The sequence below is a fragment of the Neolamprologus multifasciatus genome, chromosome 23, assembly GCF_963576455.1.
Source record: "Neolamprologus multifasciatus chromosome 23, fNeoMul1.2, whole genome shotgun sequence".
Lineage (NCBI taxonomy): Eukaryota > Metazoa > Chordata > Actinopteri > Cichliformes > Cichlidae > Neolamprologus > Neolamprologus multifasciatus.
This window is the reverse complement of record NC_140460.1, coordinates 35,930,155-35,948,599: the sequence shown is the minus strand read 5'-3', so window position 1 is coordinate 35,948,599 and position 18,445 is coordinate 35,930,155. Positions and strand designations below refer to the sequence as shown.

The 18,445-nt window shown below is 40.5% G+C and overlaps 1 protein-coding gene across 3 annotated transcripts in view; it reads right to left on the bottom strand.

The window, feature by feature from the left end:
- Positions 1–5,663, bottom strand: part of LOC146492085 (interleukin-1 receptor accessory protein-like 1-B) — a 338,383-nt gene extending 332,720 nt beyond the window's left edge. For 2 of the 3 annotated variants that reach the window (XM_085152263.1, XM_085152265.1), the window contains exon 1: positions 5,109–5,663. The gene's annotated coding sequence lies outside the window, so the exon portion shown is untranslated. The remainder of the gene's footprint in view (positions 1–5,108) is intronic. The other variant, XM_085152264.1, reaches the window with a different exon arrangement.
- Positions 5,664–18,445: the final 12,782 nt, after the last annotated feature.

Below are 18,445 nucleotides of genomic sequence, written 5' to 3'. Positions count from 1 at the left end.
CAAAGAAAAATACCGTATATTGAGGTAACTGATCACGCCTCGGATGGCCGTTTCATCAGAGAAAGTGCAACGCGACTATTTTGCTGCCTCCTTTCCATTTTACCCATGTAACAATTGACCAGCGCAACATTTTAGCTCGGGGGCATGCTACACTGTGGCTGACCCCAAGTTCTTTTATTTTCTGCTGTAACAAATGGGGAAATAAACACTTTCAGATTTCATTTGATTCGGGTCAGCTTTATTCTTTGATTCCGCCCCCACCACCATTGATAGAAGCACACAAATGCAGGACAGCTTCATGTGTATGTGTGTGGGTTTGTTTTTTTTTTAAGAGCAATGCAAAGAGACAGCTAGAGATGATGCCATTACCATCCTTTTATGGAGGCATTTTTCTGTTCGAAATGCAGAAAGTAAATAAAGCTAGCATGGCAGAGGCAGACACTCAGCTCAATTCACATCCACACATGAAGGCATTCAGATAAAGGTCTAAAAAAGAAAAAAATGGGTGGCCATGAAAATGATTTGCAAGCAAGTCCATTGTTTATGAGACCTCTCTGCTGAGTAACAGCAGGAAAGGGCCCGCCCAGGGCTCAACTGCCATGAAGTGAATGCGGGACCCAATTCTGAAGACCATTTATTTTTCCATACAGTCTGGTCTGCCATCCTCATGCGACTGTGGACTCAAACGGTGATTTTCTTTGCATGGAAACTATTTGGAGACAAAAACGAGAGCACTGCACGCTCAAACTCTTTGATCTGGCCTCACGTAACCTACATGATGACGGTTACTCAACCGTATAAAATGATGCCAACCGTGGACTGCTGTGCTCCAGAACAGATGTAGCAGAACTGCGATCCACCAGCCAGGTGATGACAAATATTATGTCGTAGGACAGTGTTTTGTTTTTGTTTTTAATTACAGTAAGTAGTAAACAGTTACTCTGTAAAATTTCACAAATCAAAAGATTTGGATTTGCAGATTTCAAGTATAACACCAAGAAGTTCTGCTCACTGATTTTCCAGCATCAACTATTATGATCCAAACCAAGGGCATCAAACTACATCACTACATAATAAGCTGGAACCCATCAAAACTCCCTTTCTTGAAAAGAATTATCAGATTTAAGAGGAGACCTGTTATCCTCATTTCCAGCTCATTATTTTTCATTCTTGGGTTGCACTCAAGCAGGTCTGCATGAATAATATTTAAAAGTATTAGATCTTTCTCTAATACTGGGCCTTGATGCCGCCCCTCAGTTCTAACTGTCTATAGCAGGCTTTGTAGCTCCCACTCCTCACCACTTATAGGGACCATTTTAATGGTGGTTGCACAGCCATGCCGCCATTTATAGTGGCGCAGAGCGCGTGCTCACTGCAGTATTCTGCCAAACGATAGGTGTCAGTCACCGTTTAGACAAAACCGCCGCATCGGTACAAGAGTAGAAGACATCAAAACTGGAAGAAAAGAAATTGAAGAGGTTTTTTTGTTGTGGAAGTTTTCACCAGAAAGTCTCCTTTTGAGTTGAATTTAAGATTCTGCACTGATACATTATTGCAGTGGCGGTAGAAACTGACACAACTATACACATGATGTTACAAAGGTTGAATCTACGTAAGAGCAGCTAAAACGACATCTTAGCTCGACTTCACCACCGGATGTAACACCGCTTTCGGTGCGCACTGCCATCCACCAGGGCAAAAACAGTCCCTAGGGTTTAAACAGCCCAAATTGTGCGCCTGAGATTAGTATATTAGGTAGATGCACTCTCTCTGACATCACACAGAGCCAAGAGTATTAAAAACTGCCTTAAAATGAGCATTTAGAGCAGTCTGAAATCTGATCCTCTGGCTGAGATTACAGAAGTTAAGGAAACCGATAATATGCCCCCTTTAATGAACTTTCCATTTACAAAAGTAGTAAAACATGTTAAAAAAAAGTTTTTTTCACAACCAGTCACTCTGCTGTTATTCTAAGAAACATGTTTATTTGATTGAAGCCCACCCACAAGTAGAACCGAGCAATGAACAAATCTTAAGGCTTCCAGTGACTGTATTTATCAAGCACAGACACAGTCAAAATCACGACTATTTGGGGTATAAAAGGTCTAAAAAGGCCATATAAGGTCAATGGGAGTTCTGATGATGCCGCAGTCCATCTCCAAGCTGCTATGACCTCATTCGCACTGCAAACCTTCATCACTGAGAACCGGTGACTGTCACTGCATGCTCTAATTATATCTCTGTTAAACGAATATACTAATTAACTAACATATTAATCAAGCCATTGTGCATGAAACCAATATATTTGGCCTCGATACTGCAATAAAATTACAGATACTAGCTCTCGTGGCTGATTTCTTTCTAAGCACATTAGTTGAATTAATCTGCAAAAAGCTCCATGGTTTCAGAAAAAAATTCCAAACAAGGAAATCAAGTATCTCCAAATAATTTCCATTATGGAAAGAGGAGACATTATATAGAGTTATTACATTATATAGAGATACTTTAAGGCCTTTACATGTAAAGTAGATACTACCAGTTTTTACTGTCCCTCAGGTTCACAAACCAAATTAGCCACATCTAACTGCTTCGAAGGCAGATTTTCTCTTGTAGTCACAAGTCATGATTCTTCTTGAAATGGGCGAAGCACCATGCCCAGACACTCTGTTATCTACCTGATCTACCATACTTGTCAATTCATGATGTGACGGCGGCAACAAAAATAAATAGCTCTGAATCAGATCGATGCCCAATGATTGCGACGGAAAATGGAACAAGGCGCGGGGAAAGAGGAATCTCATCTCGAGGGGAATTGGATTTTGAGAAAGATTTAACCGAGGGCTCGTCTGTTATGCATGTAGCCCACATCTTCTTGGATTCCACAGCAGCTAATAACTTTAGCAGGAATGGAAGGTTGTTCGAGCTCCAGCTGTGATATTTGAACGTATGCACGCGGTCGCACGCGGGCATAAATACGCAAGCTGGATCGCCTCTCAGTATTTCCATTTCCCCTCGAGTCCTATTAATGTCATTTAGCAGCCATGATTGAGGTGGCCCGCTCTCAGCTTCCACACCAGCATTCCTGCTCACAAATCCTCATCAATTGCTCCAATCAGTCTTACCACAGAGCCAATACTCTACAGTGAGACAACTCTTATTTCCCACCGCATTAATGAACTCTTTCATTTGAAAGCCTTTGACTGTCTGCCTCTTGATTGCAAAGCCAAGGCCAATAGGCCTCGGTGACAGCTCCTTGAAAATTAAAAGTATCAATCAAGACGGGAAGGAGAGGGGGAAAAAAAGTTGCAATGGTTTCAGATTCTCCTGTCGAGCAGAGAGAGAAGGGGAAGCTAAATGGGATCAGGTGGCATTTCAAAATGCACGTTGGGGCTCGTTTTTACCTCGTTTTATTGCTAGATCGGTGGTACTTGCAGGATATGGGTTAAAAATGTTAGATAAGATAATTAAACATGTTAAAGGTTCATTTTTATGAATCAGTGGGATGTAAATACAATTATTTGTACTGAAAAACTCATGTTCGCTGTGGCCTGTGCACCTTGAATCGGCTGACCTGGTAATTCAGTCCTGATGAAGGATTCCAAGTAATGAAAACAACATCTTCAATCACTTCATTACCATATCCTTTAAAGCTACACTTGATTCGTCAGAAGAGGAGCTCAGTGCTGCTGGGTAAACTTGACCAGCATTTAAAAAAAAAAAAGGAGAAAAAAGTGGTAACGCTGGATGACATAATCTCTGTCTAAATCAATTTCGGTGTGAAAGCACTTGACTCAGCTCAATATGTAGCTGCAGGGCTTCTGTTAAGTGGCTGCTGCCACTTACCTATTAATTCATGTGCTACTGGTTGCGCTCGTGGTCAAGATTAACCCCATATGTCGGGATTTAAAAATAATAATAATAAAATAATAGCACAAGGCAAAGGAAGACATGAGCCGGCGCGTTTAGGAGAAACTGAAGGGGAAAGATTATGAACAAATCATGATGCAAGGAGGTTTTGGAGCAAGCAATGATACTATTAACAGAATTAGAAAATGCCTTTGCAAGACTGAGGAGCTGTCTGGAAGTAAGGATTACACTGCCTGTGGGCTATGGCGTGCTATGGTTTTGCAAAGAAAAAAAGAAAAAAAAAGCATGGCTGCAGCAGTTGTTACTTGATGAAAAAAAAATGGTGACATACAGCTTGTAAGGCTACAGAGCCTTCTGTCACTCATCTGTAGAGAGTGATGAGGGAGTATGGATTTTATTCATTTTTTAAGCCAGCATCTGTTCTAACTTTTACATCAGTATCACTTTCCTGATTCTCAAATATGTTCAGTGGGTAAAAGCCAAACCACCACGACCAGCACCACTCTGGTCAGAGCCAGACTGGAGCTTCAGACATTTATCTGGAAAACCATAAACCATCATCCATCCACCCAGAGGAGGGAAGCAGGCAAAAAGAGGAGAAGCACAGAGAGAGCTGACTTGCCAAGCAACCACTCAGCAGAAATAATGTGAAATATAACTACGGCTGGGTTCTTCTCCCATCCCTCCTCTCTCTGGCACACGTTATTTCCCCCCTCCACCAACACACGATCGTGCTCTCTTACTTTCACAGGCGCACGTACACAAAACACGCACGCATGCTGACGCACCGGAGAGATGTGCAAATGCGCACAGTGTTACACAATTAACGTCGAGAAGGAGGGGAAAAGAGAGAGAAGAAGAATGCGTAAAAAGAACAGTTGGTGCGCGCTGACGGACTAATCCGCTCGGATAGTTACGTTTTGAATGAAGGATACAGAAGAAGACTTTCAGCGGTCCACTTCTACTGCCGTACTGCAGCCGGAGGCTCTAAAGATTAAAAAAAAAAAGGAGCCTCTGGGATTTACGCGTAACAGCGGGACAAATGCGTTCTATCCAAAAATGCGCATTTAAGCGCTGCGTGTTGGGATTCCGTTTATTAAAGGTGGTGGATAGGCAGGAGGATCGTGTGCGCGCACAGAACATGAAAATGTCAGTGACAAAAACGAATCGTGGGTTTAAACAGATCCACGGGGGGCAGCATGGTCCAACTTTGGCCAAAGAAACAATTGCATTTAACTTACCAACAAGCAGTTTCCAAATGATGGCGTACACTTTGTGGTTAGTTCTAATAGCCCCACACCATCACGGTGTATCCGAATCTGCTCCGGTCGACAGAGTAAAGCAGAAAGGGTTTAAAAATATAGAATACAATAAGAAATTCCAGGAGAGAGATAGTCCACTTCTCCAAAAAGAAAAAAAAGAAAAACGCAATGTCTGTCCCCAAATTACATATTGCCAGTCCTCGCTGGCGCAAATTGGAGCGCAAAAATAAAACCAAAAAAAAAGAAAAGAAAAAACAAAACACCTGCAGCCGGTCACTTTCAAACAGCAGGAAAGAAGAAAATCATGACAGTGATTGGAGGAATGTTCGACGGAAATCAATCAAGGGCAAGATCGGGAGAGGCAATTAGTCTGGTTATCCTGTTAAATCAGCTGCACGGCGGCTCACGGCCACGGAAGCCCGGCAGGTGAGCTTTCAGCTTTAAGCACGACTGCGCGAGAGCGGATTTCCAAAGTGATGTGCAGAAAAAAAGGCACACCAGAAGCCTCCTCTCTCTCTCTCTCTCTCTCTCTCTCTCTCTCTCTCTCAGTGTCGCTGTACCGACACCAGATGCGTCAAGTGAGCATAATTGAACCCAAGCAGCACAGGACACGACGAGATTTCCCTTCAACATAAAAGTCGAGCGCGCACTGGCGGTTAAAAAAAGAAGGAGGGCTGGCTGAATGACCCACGTGGGTCTAAGTAAGAATTGTGAGGTGTAGCTAAAGGCTCCATACACTGTGTCACAGTGTATTTGCATTAATAAGAAGCAGCACCAGATCCAGTGGAACTGCACCCTCTGCCCATTTCTTCCCCTCTTTCCTCGTTATTGTGATCGAGAGCAAGTTCGACACTTTCCCTTTCCCCAGAGTTGCTTTTATTTTGAAGAACAACTCTTATTTTCTCTTATTTTGTCTGCCTTGACATTTGCTTTCTCTCAGACCTGCGGTCCTCTGGAGTCCTCATCCTCCACATGGCGCACTGGCAGAAGCTCACCAAAATACGCACGGGAGGATAATCATCCTCATTATGCGCCTGCTTCGACAAACAAACACAAATGTGGAGAGAGTACTTTTTTCGCCGGCTTATGCTGTGAGTAGAGTGCGCAGGCAGACGGATAATGCAGTGAAGCTCAAGTTTGAGGATAGACGCACTGCCGCCCAATGGAAATAACAGAAAAGCTCTGAAATGCACTATAAAAATGCTGTCTTTAGCAAGTCACTGAAGGGCAAATGTTTAATATTAGTGTCTAATATTGGTCGTTGGTAGCTGATTAAATGACCACCATGATATGGGGAAAATCAGTGAATATTATTTCCACATGAATATTTAAGAAAAAATGCAAAAAGAATATTAGCACAGCTCATTTCTCTGCAACCTAAAATGAGAGTATATTTCCTGTGAATTTAGAGAAAGCATTTTCTTGAACATGTCAGAAAATCAGAGCCTGTCATGAGGAAATGATTTCAAACTTTGAAAAGTAGATTTTGACTTTACAGTTTTTGCAAAAGGATGAAGAAGTAAAAGTCCTCTGCTTCTTTTTTCCTTTTTAGGAAATTTATATCCACGACTGTAAGATTAGTAATGCAGAATAATTTAAAACGGTTAAAGACAGAAATCTTTGCCGAAATCTTAGTTAATTATGCACAGTAGCTACGCATGACCTAACACAAACCATATCTTCATTTCCAGCAGAAGGTGCTATACATGCTGTGCCTATTACCACCAAGCCAGTTATTTTTTTCTTGTCTGCTTCTGGTAGACTTCTGTAGGCAATCATGTTTCCAGTTTTCATTACACTGACTATTAAAAACACGCTCTTAAATACAACAAAATATATAAAGAGGTGTCTCAGTTTTTATCACAATGTGATATATCTACATCTGACATCAGTATTCATTCCACTGTATCAATATTTATCACCATCTTTCTGCTGCTCAATATTAACAGTAAACTGAGATGAATGTGACAAGTCTGCTGAAAAGCCTGAAAGGATTTCCATCTGTGCAGCTCAGGTATTACTGGTATTTATGAATAACCACTCCAATCCAAACGGGTAACAGACAAAACCCTGAATCACTAAAGATGATGGATAGACAGTAGAGCTACCCCGCCATCCTTCCAGAACTGCAAGGGTGGGATTCAGATTAAGGACTTGTAGGTAAGCAGGCCTCCCTGTCGGCCAGGCAGTCACAAAAAAAGGGACTCGTTTGATTTCCCCCTCACTGGGCTACCCCTGTCAAGACTTTGGCCTCTGGCACTGCACTTCTGTGAGGCGAATTTCGATGAGGGGAGGGCTTTGAGGAGGAGAAAAACCACCCTTCTCGGACTGAAAGTGTGCACTTGTGAGCTTTCTTTGTCATATCCAGATCCTGATGTGAATAGAGGCTCCTTAATGAGCGAAGAAGTGGACAAACACTGCATTGATTCACCCAACTTCTATTCGAGGTTTGCGTCCGCAAATGCCCTCAACTCAACCGGTTAGTGTGCAACTTTGAGGACTTAGTGTCTAGAGAGGGTTGATTGTTTGCTGCCAATGTGAGGATTTGGGTGAGAGCCTGGAATATCAGTGGACTGGTGATACAATAATTTCGCAGATAAACCAAAGACTCATCTCTCTTATGAGTCGTAATGTAGACTCGTTAAACTTCTCCTTACTACGTTTGTTCAGTTTTGCTCATCTACAGGTTAAATAGCTTTAAGGATAATGATCAAATCCCAGTTCACACACTCAAAAACTTCACAGAGCACAAAGCAGAGCTGGTTTCCAAGTCTCTCAAAATACAGTTCCTCTTGATAGCGTCGGTATGAAGCTTTACACTGCTCCAATTAAAAATGACACATCTACTGATGGAAATACTTGTCACGTGTTTGTATTAAATGATAAGCTACATGGAAATACAACTCTGTTTATAAAACTTTTATTTCAAAAACATGGAATCAGAAACTGCTGCGAAACTTTGAGGGATTTGTTTAAACTCAAAATCTGAAGTTTTTTTTGTGCATTTTTGAACAAAATTCTTCATTAAAAAAACTCTCAGACTAGTGAATCCTTTCAACGAAGTAAAATATTTCCAGTAAATAAAAAGCAGTAAAATCTCAATCATATCTTGAAGCGGAATACTTTAAAAGGAGTATGTTCAGTTTCTTCTTATAGGATCACATGTACAATCTTTAATGTCACTGGCTTTATAGGAATTGGTCCAAAAATGAGAAAATATCCAGTGGGGTCAAACGGTCAAACTGCTTGGAGCTGATAGGAGTGCAACAGTAACTTAAATAGCCACTCATTACAAACGAGGTTTGCAGAAGAGCATCTCTGAGTGTATAACTGTCTCCTGTATTCCTGGTGTCTTGTCTCTAGTGAAGGTTTGGTTTTCCCGTTCTCCTCCCTTAGTGTTGTGTGCTTGGTTCTGAGCCTGTCATGTTTCCACGTCTCGTGTTAAGTCTGCTTATGTCTCATACTTCCTGTTTTATTTTGATACTCCTTATCCTATGTCAAGGCATCTAATTTTGCTTCCTCCTGTCTCTTTATGTCTGTTTAGTCCCAGCTGTGTTTCCACCTGTTCGCCACCCTCTTGCTATACTGCCCGTGTATTTTAGTCCTCAGTCTTCAATGCTATAGCCATAGCTCCTAGTTTAGACCTTAGTTTGCTAGCTTCTAGTTATTATGCTTTGTTTCTTGTTTCCTGTATTCGAGTTTTTCACAGCACAAGCTGCCTCCTTTAGTTCATCCCTCTGTGTCCTAAGAGTCCTGCATTTGGGTCCAATCTCTTGCCTGCCACACAACAAACATGACAATCACATATTGACCTTGAAGCAGATGGGCTTCAGCAGCAGAAAACCACACCGGCCACAGCTAAGAACAGGAAGCTAAGGTTACCATTCACAGAGGCAACTAGAAGATTCAACAAACATTGTCTCGTCTGACGAGTCTTGAACATATCATTGAGACTGGTCATGTTAGCATTTACCAGATCTCAGTCCAGTTGCATACATTTGGGATGTGGTGGAATGTGCGGGATTATGGCCATACCACCCTGAGAATCTCTAATCTTGTCTGATCTAGAAAGCCAAGTAGAGTTGGGCTGTATTAACACTTAGCTGGGAGACTAATTGGGAATACCAGGTGCTGTATTTGGGTGGCTATGGCTCTATACAGCCAGTTGTCTATCAATCAGAAGGTTGGGGATCGATTCCTAGCTCCTCCAATCCACATGCTGAAGTGTCCTTGAGCAAGATACTGAACTCTGGTGCCCTTGATGTATCTAGTGGTGTGTGTGTGATAGATTAAGTGAATAAGACTTGTATTCACCCAATCTGGAGCAACTGTGTGATTCTATCATATCAGTATAGGCTAAAATATCTGAAAAACTTTTTCAGCACCTTACTGAATCTATGCTATGCTAGAATTATAGCAGCTCTTATGGGTTTCTGAAGGGGTCCAACCTGTGCATGTATTAATTGCTTGTGATGATTGCCTTCCATTGTTCATAAGAGCAGTGATTTCTGTAGTTCCTATTCCCAGGTAAGAGTTGTTGGAAATTCTGGACGATCTCCCTTTGTGCAGACCCCCCGTTGACACAGTCTAAAGCACCGATTACCCATGTAGGATCAATCAGCAGTCAGATAGACATCTGAAGTCCCTAAACAACTGAAAGAGTTGCCACGAGACTGTAGCCAAACATTCTCTGCTGCTATCACGTCAGTAACAACTGAAATATAGAAGTATGGAAGCTTGAGTCTGGCACTGAAAAAACAATACCATCCATAACTCAAAATTTCAAGTTAGCTCTGCGAAAGACGTGCTTTCCTTGAATCATAAATTGCGTTCATGTTGAACTGTTGGACAGCTGATGCCTTCTGCTTCCAGGTAACAAGGAAATTATGTACTTTCACAGAGCTTCCTGACTGGCAGAGAAAATTTCAACTGTTAACTCAAAATTTTTAGACGCCCTACACTGGCCATTAGCCACCTGCCCTTTTAGCCTTGAGATATGAATGGTAACTTTTTTTTTCAGTGCTGGAAACAAGCTTCTGTAGATAAGTCTACTGTTGATGAGAGGAAAAAGCTTTCTAAAAGAGAAAAGGGTTTATTCTAACTGAGAGCATCATCATTTCTCTCACTGTGTAGCTTGAGACTTGCTCAAACTCCAGCTAAAAGCTCAGTCAAAAACAAAAGTAAAATGATGGTCTATAAATATTGTTTCTCTGCACAATCTCATGTCTTCTGGGAAGGTGATTCTTGGAAGAGGATTTACGGGAAATGATTCTGAGAAGATGCTACCCTGGAATTCTACCTGGCATATTCGAAAAATGACCAGTGCATTAACAGTCGAAGCGATGAAAAGTGGTCCCAAGTGAGTACTGAGTGTTGGAAATTTCTATAAAACTCAAAATTACTCAGATGCGTTTGATTACAGTCATAAGAAAATAAGGTGAAAACTGTTTTTAAAAAAAGAAGACGGAATCATTCCCCCTTCCACTCATTACAAGTATTAAATAGTGATTTTCTTTACTGTAAACTGAGTTGTAAATACAGATCCCAGTCAGTATTTTTCATCAGGTTTAGAGTTACACGACAAACTTTTGTTAGATGACAAACACACTGGTAGCAATGGCCCTGACCGGCATTTCCAACGTACAGGTCTGAAGAATAACGCTGGAAGAACTTTGAAGCAACACTTCTAGATGAACAATGATGATGTTCCAAACATCCTAAACTAATTTTTATTTCAAATGTAAGAAGAATATCCTTCTAAATGAGCAGAAAAAAAGGAAGAACCTCACTGCAAGAAAATGTAAAAAAGCCCGACCATATGTCCCAGCCCTGCTTCCTCGGCTGCTTCAACCTCATTTGGACTGGGAGTGATAATCTTTGCGAGATGCACTGTTTTCAGAGAAGGCTACAGATTTAATTGGGGTAATGAGGTCACTGGAGGAAGCCTCGAAGCCCTTCTCCAATTACTGCCTACCAAACGGGGAGTGCTAAAAAGGACCGAGCGGAGAACATCTCAACATGACAAAGTTATTATAACCTACCGCGCAGATTAACAAAGCGTGACTATTGAGCAAATAGTGCCTGTTTTTATTTGTTCCCATGCTTGAGTAATGACACAGACCACTCGTTTCATGTGCAACTTTCACAAAGAGCAAGTTGCATTCTTCCCTTTCTCCAGTTGCAAAGTTTGCAGCAAAAAAAAGGACATAACCTCTTTCATCTCATGCAGAGATGATGCATGGGCATGTGTTTTTGGAGATGATGTCACCATGCAGCCGATGCATAATTCACCGCTCATCTCCAATTCAGTCCAGCTCCCCAGAGGAGATTTAATGGGATACGACTTGACGTTAAGTTTGAATGTGATAAACAGAATCCACAGCGCTCCTGCTTTCAAGGGAGCAGTTACATTAATTTTCTATACCAAAATGTTTAAAGAAATTATTTTTAGGCTTTATTTTTTGGTAAAGCACAATGCACATTAATATAAGATGCTTTTTCTTTTTTTTCCCCCAAGGCCACCAGCCAAATATGGGTGAGTGATTCCTACAAGTCGACAGAGTTCTCGGATGTGACAGCAGCTTGGCTCCCTCGCAGTCTGTTGAACACAGATCAGCTTGAAGTATTGTTTAGGCACAAAGAGGCAAGAGTACGTCTCTTTCAGCACGCGAGGGAAAGCAACACATCGGGTGTTGCAAAGTCACAATGAACCCCCGTTGAACTAAACAAAGAGGGACCAGACAATTTGTGCACCACGCACGTTGAGTTCTCTGACAGTCAAATCTCCGTGTCATGTCAGCCCCAGGAGTCCATTTTTTCCAAACTGCACGGCACCGCTCGACTGTTCGGGCTTGTGTAACACTGGCTCGCTAACAGAAGTGTTGAGCCGTGTTCGCAAAACGTCTTAAAAATAGCGTTAAAAGACACATTTTTAGTGACCTATAGCACAGTACCACTTGGACCTGGTTCCTGTAACGGATTTCTTTCCAGCCTTATGCGAGTACGAAAAAAAAGTAACTGAACCCAGGTTCTAAAAATAAATAGTTGCGTTGAGTCTGGTTTGCAGGTATTTTTATCGTCCTCCTGGCCTACATCTGACAGCTCAAAATGGTAATTCTTTTCAGGGAGCCACTGTTTACTCGTGATGCATGTGTACTATAAAGCTCGTCTGAATGGCCTCGTCTCACGTGGCCGAGCAAACCGAACAAAAGCAGTGAATTGATCGGTGACAGTGAAACAACGAAGAGCAGTTTAAGGAGGAGGAACTGTTGCAGTGCAAAAAGAAATGGATGACTTGTGTAATTCTCGTCTTTGGCTATTTCTTCAAAGTTTTGTCACAGAAATGGACTGGACACTTAAAACAAATTTGCTTTACACTTAACGCTCCAAAGCTGTTACGCAAACGCCGATGCAACTTTAGTTTATAGGCGATGGTAAACTTATAATTAGCCTCACGAATCTAATGAAACCAATTACAGAAATGAGTACAAATAAGTCTCTGGCATCGCAGATCAAACCAAAGAAAACAAACTGCACCATTGGCAGACCCCCACTGGGCCCCCAAACACTACCCATATCCCACCCACCTCAACCCCAGTCTCTGCATGATCGCATGAAAGGTCTACAAGCAGTCGAGAGAAAGTGCAGCGCTTGGCTGGGAAATGATGAAAGAATTTTCTTTGACTGGAAGTGTTTGAAGCTCGCTACAGTTTTTTTTATGCTTCCAAACGATGTGTACTAGCTTAAGAGTGAAGGAATGAGGTAAAGAGGACGAGGAGGGTGAGACAAATGCTAACCTTTAAGAAGACTACAGGGAAAAGCGGCGCCTTTGTCATCTGCATTCCTAGATGTTGTTTCACCCTTTTAACAAGTAATAATGTTTTTTCATTGGTTGATTAATTTTTATTACCTCGTGTAAATAAAATCATATTGAATGTCAGTATGTGTTGAGAAGAACAGTCATGCAGCATTACAGTATTGATGAATTACAACCTTCCAAAACAGACAGAAAGAGGCTGCATGTAAACAGAATTCATAGACGTCTGAGGGCCTCTGTGGGCCAATCATATTTTGATGATGATGCTGCTCAAGAAGAAAATTAGGCCCTGCATATGTATCCACTGGGGAAGTGGGAATGAGAAGCATGATATCTGAGGCAAGTAGTGATGTGAGCTTAACATCCTTATTCAAAGAGTTTGTGCAGCTTGACATAATGTTTAATCCTCTACAGATGTAGCCAGGAGAGAAGCTCAAATTTCTGTGCTGCGTTCTTCAAATCAAAAACAGGTTAAGTATATATACGAGACTGCACTCCATAATCAAATCCAATCCAAATTCTGCCATTTAAAGATGCACAATGTTATGGTTCGTGAATAAACGCTGGTGTGAAAAATGAAATAGATGATGACTGAGTCACTGCCGTTGTGCGTAATGGCTCACAGACCTACATCTACACGTTGCTGTACACTGTCAAAAATATGTAGGACAACTGGTAATGTGGCCTACTTGTTTGTGTTTGCGCTCTCAGTCATTGAAGTTTAGTCTAGAGAAGACAGGTCATAATATAAAAAGAAGTTCTCTTAGTGAATGAAACAGCATTAAAAAGAAAAACAATCTGTCCAGTATAACCAGAGTTGCTTTTTATCCATGCTTTTTTCATCTTTGATACCATTTTTTAATGGTTCTTCCTCTTCAGGAAGCAGTCCACTGTAGTGCCTGATGGCTTTATCAGCGGGCTGACATTATTGGCCGATTCCAATTATCTGCATTCATAATAACTCATAAATACAAATTAGTAAAGCAAAGGAGAGACACGAGAAACATCTTTCGATCATGTTATGAGTGTTGATGTTGCATACTTCCTCCAACAGAGGCTAGTCTGTAACACCATAAACACAACAACCAGCTGATCTGAGCAGGGCTCAGATTAACTGGCATAAACCAGTTAATAAATAAATACACATAACAAATGTTAGAAAAATCTGTTTATGTTTTATGTTTCCTAAAGAAGAAAAAAAAAACTGATTGGCTGATATACTGAAATATCGGATTTTTAAAATGACCAAATATCGGTATCGATATCAGTCTTTTGTCGGTCTGGTTCTAGTCTACTGTGCATCCATACTTTATATACTTTATGTATCAAAATATATTATGATATTAATTATTATGCAAAAAAATAACCCATTCATACTCCTAGCAACATAATCTGAGCAGCAACTATTTACTGAGCAAAAGCAGTAACACTACTATCGATTGTGGCTCAAGAGTTGGGCGTTCGTCTTGTAATCGGAACGTTGCCGGTTTGAGCCCCGGCTCCGACAGTCTCGGTCGTTGCCTACTGGTGGTGGGCAGAGGGCCCGGTGGTGCCAGTGTCCGGCAGCCTCGCCTCTGTCAGTGCGCCCCAGGGCGGCTGTGGCTACACTGTAGCTTGCTATCACCAGTGTGTGAATGTGTGTGTGAATGGGTGGATGATTGTGTATAGTGTAAAGCGCTTTGGGGTTTTAGGACCAAGTAAAGCGCTATACAAATACATTTACTATTTTCTATTGTTACCAGGGCAGAGCCACAAATGGCCCCCATTTATCAATGTTGAAGAGCATTAAGGATCTTACGCTCAAAAAAGTAACTCTTTGAATAAACAAAAAAGAATCATGGAATGTTCAACAAAGGCTAAAATGTGGTTAACATAAAATTTAAATGCATTTCTAACAACTTCCACTCCATCCTCTTATCTTTGCCAGGGTTGCAGGGTCTATCCCAGATGTGATAGGGTGAGAGGTGGGGTACACCCTGGACAGGTTGCCAGTTTATCGCAGAGAGACACACCATTTGCACTCACAGTCACACTTAAGGGTAAATCTTGTGCAGATCCTACATGATTTAATTACGTTCAAATTACAAGATTGAACCTTGTAAACGTAACAACCACCCAATTTCATTTTTTTGAGTGTACATACTCAGAATTGGAGTTACATCTAGTACATATATATATTTACGCTTATATTATAAGCTTTGTCAACAACTAAGAAAGGACTACTTGTAACTGTTCTGAAGACTACATTGCTACTTATTTGATGCAATTTATGTGTCCGTGTCTAATTTTCAGAGAAGCAAATGATAGCAGTGACAGACCAACAAAACAGACCCCAAGTTCAGTAACGGCCTCAGTCTGGTCACGTCTACAAACAGAGTTACGATAAGAATTCTGCTCACTTTTACTCACGTTAATTTGATTATTGACTTGTTTGTAGGTAATGATCTAATTTTGAAAGAACTCTTTGTTTCTTTCACTCTAGGAACAATAACAAAAGTATATAAATTACTCTTCAGAGATGTCTCTCTAAGCTAAAATGAAAAAGACTTTAGTCATTCTTACAGTCCATCAACTTTTGCTGTACAGCTTTGCATTTTGAATTGCAGCTCATCAAGCATCGTCTATCTCTGCATTAAAATTCAGGATGTGTGTGATATGGATGCTTGGGGAGAAAGTACAGTGCTGGTTATTATGCACCGAGCCTTGACATTATGCCATATTATTTTAATAAGAGTCACTGTGTTCATAGAAAACAAAACCAAGAAAAGCACAGAAACCTACCATTTTAAGACCGAATGGGGCTAAAAGGATTTGACAAAGGACACACACGTTATTGCTTCTGTTAGATGGATCATTCTGTTCAAAGCCAGCCTATTCTGGCATCTATGTGTTCAATGGAATGCACCAGGTCTGATCTACTCACCATGTCCTACATGTTTCCCTGAAATCTTGTTTAGAACGTAATTGAGTGAATGAATAATAAGTAATTCCCAATGAGCTCTGTTTGGCTTTGTAGTGATAACCAGGCAAATCAGGCCTTGCACTTTGATATATGAATGATGCATCACAAGCACTAATCAAGATATTCAGCACCCTGAAACAAAAAGCCCCCTTGCCTTCACACAGATATTTCCCTTCTCTTAATTAATGGAAATAGACCCAAGTGGTCCACACATGCCTGATGTCAAACCTTAGATCATATTTAAAATCTGCACCTCAATCTGCTGAAGTTGATGTCTTTAATCCGCTTCAAAGTAAAATTTGGGGGCACTATAGCCAGGCAACATCTCCAATAATAGCCCTACTAGAATAGAAGTGGAATCATGTGAGCATCTCATGTAACTAATAAATGACCATTCAGCTGCTGTTTCCTATAAAACACTTCTTGCCTCCCACACAGCTGGCAGGAGAGCTTGGTTTTTATCGCACAACTTGCTACTGCTCTGCAGGACTCAATATGGGGGAGTCCCGTGCTCTCATCCGAAGACTGTGACGTATGAGATTATCCAATTTAAGATATTATGCGAGGCAAATATGGCCCCGCTGACTGTCAGAGATGAGTAAGAGCCGCTGGTTTGAGTTGGCAAAGTGGGAAGGTTGAAGCATTTACTTTGTCTACCCTTTGATGCAAAACTGTTTTGCTGTGAATATTTTCCATGATGTTAGATTCCTGTCCCATTGTTTGTTTTCAAAGACAATAATCTGCTAATACCTGCACCAAAGTGCTGTTAACATATACCAGTAATTTTAATGATGATTAAAGAGAGAGCAGCCGGCCTATAAGGATGTTGTTAGTAAACTTTCTGGGATTGTGAGGAAAGCCCTAAAGTGAGGCACTTGTTTGGCTTTAATTATCTTTGACTTACTGTACCAACAGTCTTCTATGTATGGATGGATGTGTCACCAGTCCAACACCAGTTCAACAAAGTATGCAGTGCTTAACACATTTATTAGAAATTCATTTTTCATAAAAACAAGAAAACATCAATATTTTTAAAGAGTCAGAAATGAATTGAGGATAATATTAAACTCCTAAAACTCATTTTTCTGTTCAGGAATGTAAGTAAATAACTGTTATTTGTTGTCTTCATCAAAAAAAATAATGATAATGTGCTTCAGTATTGTTGTTTATTGTAAAACTGCCAATTTGAAAATTCACAGATAACAAGAAGAATTATATTTTAGTTTCAAAACATGGGTCAACCATTACAGAAAATGATTTTTGGTGGTCGAATAAATTTGTTATGCTGTATCCACGAAAAAAGGTACAGAACAGGAGGACGTAACCTGTGGTCATAACCCGAGCTTCAAATTTAAACTCAGTTTAACAGTTCAGTTTTATTTCTATTAGAGATGGCACGATACCACTTTTTTATGTCCGATACCGATACCGATATCATAAATTTGGATATCTGCCGATACCGATATGAATCCGATTTAGTGTTTTTTAATCAATAAAACTGTTTTTTTTAAATATCTTGCTGCATTTTGTATAAGTTTATACTCAAGTTTAAATAAATAACAACACTAAAGCTATTCTGTTATACCTGTATGTAAAAAATACACTGTGCCCAAAATATTTCATAGTTCAGTAACACCAATCTAATAAACTTAAACCTGCTCCATCCTTCCTATTCTGGTATTTTAAAGAGTACTTATCAGAAATATTAAGCAACCTAACTAATAGGGTTGCAAACTCCCAGCAAAAAAAAATAGGGAACCACCCACACCCCCCACCTCATGATGCTTAATCGATGTAATCAAATTTAATTTGATGCAGGGAGGAAAATGCACAGAAATAAATTATTTTTCAAGAATAATTAAATAGATTCAACATCTTTCTTCAACAAAATTGCAGACTGCACAGATGGTACCTTCCCAAAGGAAAAAGTACTATAGCTTACTAGGGTATATTAGAATTAACAGTTACTATATACAGTAATGGACTTATATATATTTTTTACATCAGATTAAAACTTGTGTAAGAGTCAGATAATTATTTATTAAAAGCTAGACATTTTAAATGAGAATAAGAAAGAAAAGTATGTCTTTGTGCCCCCTTTTGCCTGTTCATGCCCTATTGGCCCCCCTGGCTACACTTTGCTAGATCCGCCCCTGCACAGTTACCAGCCGTCAGCTGCATAGAAAAGGATCCTGGTGTAGAAAGTAATATTAAATAAATTCTAACAACAGCTTATCAAGCTTAAACGTGCTGCTGTTGTTCAGCCGCTGGTTTCCTCTTTTGGTGCAAAGTGGGCCAAAAACAAACAAGAGAGACGGACTCGTGACAGAAAAGCCGATCAGCTGATCATTGATCAGTTTCACGTTTGAAGTAGCAGCAGGAGAGAGAGAGAGAGAGAGGCAGTCGCTCCATATATTGGTTGTTAATCTTAACGTGGGAATGCTTTACAAACATTCAGAGATGAACTTACACACTTGCTTTACTTCTCTCTGGGAAAACGTCCTCGGAGATGAAATGCTGGTTTGGTAGCACACAGCC